Below are 7,072 nucleotides of genomic sequence, written 5' to 3'. Positions count from 1 at the left end.
ATAACAAACAGCCCACATTCCAGGTACCAGAGGGAGCAAAATGAGGCTGAAACTCTTAAAAAGCCTCATTCCCATAGTATTGTCATTATGTGACTTGTCTGGTTGTTACCTAGAAGACCTCCACTGGAAAAGCTTGTCTTTATTTGACCTAACCGGGAGCTTTCCCATGCTAAAAATCTTTCCTTTGGGGTTGTTTGTTGAAACCATTTACGGACAAGTGTTTTAACATCATGGCTGCCTGAGGCAATGGATAACAATTAAGGCAAAAAACAGACTAACATGAAAAGCTGTGAAAAGAGATATCTTTGCAGTAATGAATCACCATGTTGCTGCTGTTAGGTGCCATCTAGTCGGTTCTGACTCATAGTGACCATATGTACAACAGAACAAAATGGTGCATGGTCAGGCACCATCCTCACAATGGTTGGTATGACTGAGCCCATTGTTGCAGTCACTATGACAATACATCTCATTCACGGTCTTCCTCTTTTTCACTGACCCTCTACTTTACCAAGCATGATGTTGTTCTCCAGGTCCCTCCTGATAACATTTCCAAAGTAAGTGAGACGAAATTTCACCATCTTAGCTTCTAAGGAACGTTCTGGCTGTATTTCTTCCAAGACAAATTTGTTTGTTCTTCTGGCAGCCCATGGTATATTCAGTATTCTTCACCAACACCATAATTCAAATGCACCAATTCTTCTTCAGTCTTTCTTATTCATCGTACAGATTTTGCACGCATATAAGTTGATTGAAAATACCATGGCCTGGGTTAGGCGCACATTAGTCCTCAAAATTACATCTTTGCTTTTTAACACTTTAAAAAGGTCTTTTGCAGCAGATTTTCCCAAACTTATTTCACCAACTTATTCAGTCTGTATGCTGAGAAAATAATTTGAGAAGCTGGACTGTATGGATTATATGAAGAAGAATGTGGCATCAGGATTGGAGGAAGACTAATCAACAACATGCAATATGCAGATGACACAACCTTGCTTGCTGAAAGTGAAGAAGACTTGAAGCACTTACTGATGAAGATCAAAGACTACAGCCTTCAGTATGGATTACCCTTTAACATAAAGAAAACAAAAATCCTCACAACTGAACCAATAAGTGACATCATAATAAATGGAGAAAAGATTGACTTTGGCAAGGATTTCATTTTACTTGGATCCACAATCAATGTCCACGGAAGCAGCACTCAAGAAATCAAAAGACACATTGTATTGGGCAAATCTACTGCAAAAGACCCTTTAAAGTGTTAAAAAGCAAAGGAATCACCAAAAGGAGGGGAGGAATTAGCATTTGTACTTGGTTCCTGAGAGATAACCCTTGAAATTTCCTGAGTAATTGAGGTGCCTTTATTATGTAAAACCTCCAGACCACACCTGAGGATTTGTGGTAATGAGTGGGGGCTTGCCAGACTATAAAGCCCAATATCACCTAACCTTAGGAGGTATGACTTAACCTATCATGCAGGTGCAATGAGGCCTCGATCATTAATACATTATGAAACTAATAAAGGCTCTGAACATAGACACTCCAAGAGTTTCCTGGTTGACAAGGGGGGGGGGTGGTGATGCACCCTTTTTGAGATATAGAAGCTCCCTGTTGGGAACCCTCCCAGATCTCACCCATGTATTTCTTCCTTATGATGATCCTGATTTGTATCCTTTGGCAATAATAAATATTTAATTGTAAACGTAATATTTTCTGTGAGTTCTGTGGGCAGTTTCAGTGAATTATCTAACCCAAAGGAGCAGTAAGAGCCAACAAGTGAAAGTGAGGGCGCTCAGGGGAGGCCTTACAAACTTGTAGCTGGCATCCTGAAGAGGTAGTGGGAAAACCCTGAATTTGCAGCCAACAGGTCAGAAGTAAGAGTGTCATGTAGACTTCCGAGTTTGTATCTGTCATCTGCCTATTTAGAAACCTGTGAACTCTGATCTAGCTCTGGGTGGATAGGGGCAGAGAGGGGAAATGCTGTGTGGGTGGCTGGTGTCAGAGATGATTGAAAACTGGGAAAGTGGGGATTTTATTAATCTTCATATTTTGTAGATTAGATTTATGTTGATTCTTATCTACTAAGATGTACATAGGGACTTTGTAAAGCCCCAACATATTCCTGTGGATCAGGAAGGCCATGAACATGCATAGAGCTATGTACGTGCTTAGGAAAGATATGAGAAGACCCTAAATTCCCACCTTGAACTGACCTTTAGGATTTGCAGAAGCCGGAAATGAAGGTTAAGGTACAATTGAAACTGCTTCACTGAGTGGTGATGGCATGCAACATCATGTGCACAGAGCTCCTTGGTAAAGACTGGGAGATTTATTGGTTTCAGGCATTTAAGAAAATCTCTGACCAACCATTAAATGATGACTAAGCTAATTGAGTAGAGACCTGAATGGGTACAAATTAAAAAGAATATAGACTTTACAAAAAAATTTAGAAAAATCACAAAACAAACAACAGAAATTCACAACAAGCATCAAGAACAAACCCCAGAAGGGGGGAGAAGCTGATTCTCAAAGTTGCCACATTATAATTCTGAAAATCTACAGTTTCCAGCAAAAAAAGAGAGAGATGTGGAAAAAAAAAAAAAAGCACAGCCAATTAACAGGCAAAAACAAAACAAAAACAATTAATAGAAACTGCTCCTCAGGAGGTCTAGACATTGGACTTACTAGACAAAGACTTTAAATTAGCTTTTTAAAATATGTTCAAAGATCTAAAAGAAACCACATGTAAAGAACTGAAGGAAAGTATGAGAATAATGTCTCACCTAATAGAGAATATCATTAAAGGCATAGAAATTTTAAAAAGAAAACAAATATTATTCACTTTGACAGAACATATACTAAAATTGGAATGATACAGATTTCTATGGCCCCAGGACAAGAATTACATGCAAATATGTCAAGTGTTTTATATTTTTAAATTGATATCAATATGAACTAGATTGTTATAAATTAAGATATCAATGGTAACCCCAAAGGCAATCACTAAGAAAGGAACTCAAAAATATATAATAAATGACTAGGGAATTAAAATGATACTTAAGAAAATACCTTTTTAACACAAAAGAAGAGAGCAAAGGAGTAATTGAGGACCAAAAAAGGCAAAATGTATAGAAAATAAATAGTAAAATAACAGATAAAAATACATTATCAGTAATTATGTTGGATGCAAATGTATTAAAATCTCCAATTAAAAATCAGAGAATGGAAGGATTGATTTAAAAAAAAGACATTGTCCAATTATATGCTGTCTACAAAAGACTCACTTTACAGTCAAAGACACAAATAAGTTGAAAATAAAGCAATTAAAAAGAGTTATTCCATGAGAAACGTAACCTAAGGAGAGCTGGAAGGGTCTATTCATAAGAGACAAAATAGACTTTCAAACAAAAATTTTTATGATAGACAAAGTATATTATAGAATGATAAAAGGGTCAAGCCACCAGAAGATACAACAATCATAAACATATATGCACCTAACAATGGTGCCTCAAAGTACTCGAAGCAAAACAGGAAAGAATTGAGGGAGGAATAGACAATTTAAACATAAAAGTTGGAGAATTCAAAATTCTATTTTTAATAATGGATAGAAAAATTAGACATAAGATCAGCAATGACACAGAAGGCTTGAATACTATAAGCCAACTAGACTTAATAGACTTCTCTAGAATACGCTACCCAACAACAAAGGATACACATTTTTCTCAAGAGCACGTGGAATGTTCTAAAGGATAAAGTATACGTTAGGCCACAAAACAAGTCTCAAAAATTTCAAAGGATTGAAATCATGCAAAATTTGTTCTCATGTCTTACCACAACGGAATGGAATTTGAAATTAATAACACAAGGAAATTTTAAATTCGAAAATATGTGGAAACCAAACAGCACATTCTTAAGTAACCAATGGGTCAAAGAAGAAATCACAAGGGAAATTAGAAAATATTTTGAGACAAATGTGAACCATAACACAACCTACCAAAACATATGGGATATAGTGAAAGCAGTACTCAGAAATTTATAGCTGTAATACCTACAATAAAAGAGAAGAAAGATTTCAAATCAATAACCTATCCTCCCACCTTAGGAAACTAGAAAAATACAGCAACCTAAACTCGAAACAAGCAGCAGGAAGGAAATAATAAAAGCCACTGCAAAAATAAATGAAATAGAGAATAGAAAAACGATAAAGAAAAAAAGTTGGTAAACAAATAATTCTTTTTGTAAGTATCAGCACAAAGCCAGTTCCTTATGAGGCAGAGGTTAAAAATGTCCCAAATGTTCAACTTTTCCAAGCTGCTGCTCCACTCCATCATCTCTAACATCAACGCTCCTCCCCTCAGTACTCTTCCTCTTGTCTTTGGGTTCCCTAATTTGCTGCAACATCTCACAGAAACCACGGCTCACATGGTTGTAGAGGCTGGCAAGTCCCAAATTTGTGGGTCAGACATAGGCTTCTCCTGAACTACATGGCTGCAGGGTGTGAGGAACCGAAACTGCCAGTTCAGACCACAGGCTGCTGGGTCACAAGGCTGCCAAAGCTGGTGAATCAGGTCACAGGATAGGCCACCAACCCAAGGGGCTGTGGAGGCCTGTGAATCCCAGAATTGGCAGGTCAGACAACAGGCCTCTTGGGAGATCAACTGATCACAAACCAGACACAGGATCCAGATGCAGAGAGAGAAAGCCTCACCTGGACACACACATATATCTTAGATGCAGGCCACACCCCAGGAAAGCGAGTAATTTTAGTAAGGGTGGGGCTTGAGTCACACCCTCCTGCAAGGCTGTGACCCAAGACACACCTTACACCAATCCTGCCCATCAATATGTAGAGGTCAGTATCCACAATACATAAAATGGAGGACAACCACACAATACTGGGAATCATGTCCTACTCAAGTTGACACATAACCCCAACCATCACAGGTTCCATATACCTTATTTGCATAGTCCCACTCAATCATTGTGTGTGAGTCACAGAGACCATGGCTAGAAGAGTTGTATTAAGTAATTCATTGCACTGCAGTTGGTTTTTGAGAAGAACAACGTAATTGGCAAACCATTACCTAGACTTATTAAAAACAAAAAGAGAGAGAAAGAAGACTCAAATTACTATTATCAGGATAAAAAGTGGGGCCATTACTATTAATCTAATAGAAATAAAATGATCATATGGGGATATTATGAACAATTTTATGTCAACAAATTAGTTAACCTACATGAAATGGACAAATTCCTAGAAAGACACAAACTACCAAACTAACTCAAGAAAAAAAATAGAAAATCTAAGTCAATGTATAACAAATAAAGAGACTGAGTTTGTAATAATAAGAAGAAAAAAGTTCAAAGCAAAACTCAGGACCATATGGGTTCATTGGTTAGTTCTATCAAATATTTAAAGAATTAGCATTAATCCTTCTCAAACTCTTGCAAAAAATAGAAGAGGAGCTAACAATTCACTATTCATTCTACGAGGCCAGTATTACTCTGACACCAAAGCCAGACAAAGACATCACAAATAAGATAAACATAAACCAATATTATTTTTGGATATTGATGAAAATATTTTTAACAAAATACTAGCAAATTAAATCAGCAGTTTATTAAAAGGATCATACATCATGACAAAGATAGATTTACCCCAGCAATGCAAGGTTGATTCAACATACAGAAATCAGTCAATGTAATGTTGAATTAGTTTCCTGTGTCTGCTTTAACAAATTACCACAAACTTGGTGGCTTAAAGAACAAAATTATATTCTCTCATAGTTTTGGAGGACAGATGTCCAAACTCTCAGTATCACTGTGCTGAAATCAAGATGTCAGCAGGGCTGTACTCCCTCTGGAAGCTGTAGGGGAAAATCTCTTTCTTGCCTCTTCCATCTTCAGGTGTCTGCCAGCATGCCTGGGTTTGTGGCTACATCACTCCAATCACTGCCCCTAGGTCACATTGTCTTCTCCTCTTCTGTGTGAATCAATTTTTCCTCTGTCATTATTCAGCCTACGGGTGTCTAGCAAAATTTCCATATTAGTAAATAAATAAAAACAAAAAAGCACACACTAGCATCTAAATAGACTCAGAAAAAGCATTTGACAAAATCCAACACCCTTTCATGATAAAAAACACTCAATAAACAAGAGAAAGGGAGTTCCTCAATATGATAAAGGGCATTCATGAAAAACCTATAGGTAACATCATAATTCATGGTGAAATATTGAAAGCTTTCCCCCTGAGAACAGAAACAAGACATGGATGCACACACCGGCCACTTCTATTCAACATTATACTGGTGGTTTTAGCTAGAGTAATTAGGCAAGAAAAGAAAATAAAAGGAATTTTGGGGGGAAGAAAGATGTAAAGCCATCTCTATTTGCAGATGGTCAATGATTTTTTTATGAGTGCCAACACAATTCAAGGAAGAAAGAGTGGTCTTTTCCATAAATGATACCGAAAAACTGTCTTAGGCTGGGTTCTCTAAAAAAAAAAAAAAAGAGAAGCAAAATCAGTGAAGCTTATACAAGTCATAGTCAGTAAAACACACATAAACATCTTTCTGATATTCTCTGCTTCCAGCCAGGATCCATCTGACATCAGTAATGATACCTCTGGTTCCACATCCTCTTCTGAATCCAGTTTGAATTTCTGGCAGTTCCCTGTTGATGTACTGCTGCAGCTGCTTTCGAATGATCTTCAGCAACATTTTTGTATATACAAAAAAAAAAATTGCTGCCTAGTCCATTCCGACTCATAGCAACCCTATAGGACAGAGTAGAATGCCCCACAAAGTTTCCAAGGAGCACCTGGTAAATTCGAACTGCTTTCCTTTTGGTTAGCAGCCAAAGCACTTAACCACTACGCCACCAGGGTTTCCATATATATATAGTTGTTGTTGTTAGGTACTGCCGTCATCGAGTTGGTTCTGACTTATAGCCACCCTATGTACAAAAGAATGAAACACTGCCTGGTCCTGCACCATCCTTGCAACCGTTATGCTTGAGCCCACCGTTGCAGCCACTGTGTCAATCAATCTTGTTGTGTGTCTTCCTCTTTTTC

The 7,072-nt window shown here is 37.5% G+C and overlaps 1 pseudogene; it reads left to right on the top strand.

Moving 5' to 3' along the window:
• Positions 1-2,836: 2,836 nt before the first annotated feature.
• On the top strand, positions 2,837-2,936 carry LOC126069760 (uncharacterized; annotated as a pseudogene).
• Positions 2,937-7,072: the final 4,136 nt, after the last annotated feature.

The sequence above is a fragment of the Elephas maximus genome, chromosome X, assembly GCF_024166365.1.
Source record: "Elephas maximus indicus isolate mEleMax1 chromosome X, mEleMax1 primary haplotype, whole genome shotgun sequence".
In the NCBI taxonomy this organism is placed as follows: Eukaryota; Metazoa; Chordata; class Mammalia; order Proboscidea; family Elephantidae; genus Elephas; species Elephas maximus.
Note: the sequence above shows the minus strand (reverse complement) of the source record. Positions and strands in the feature narration are given on the sequence as shown.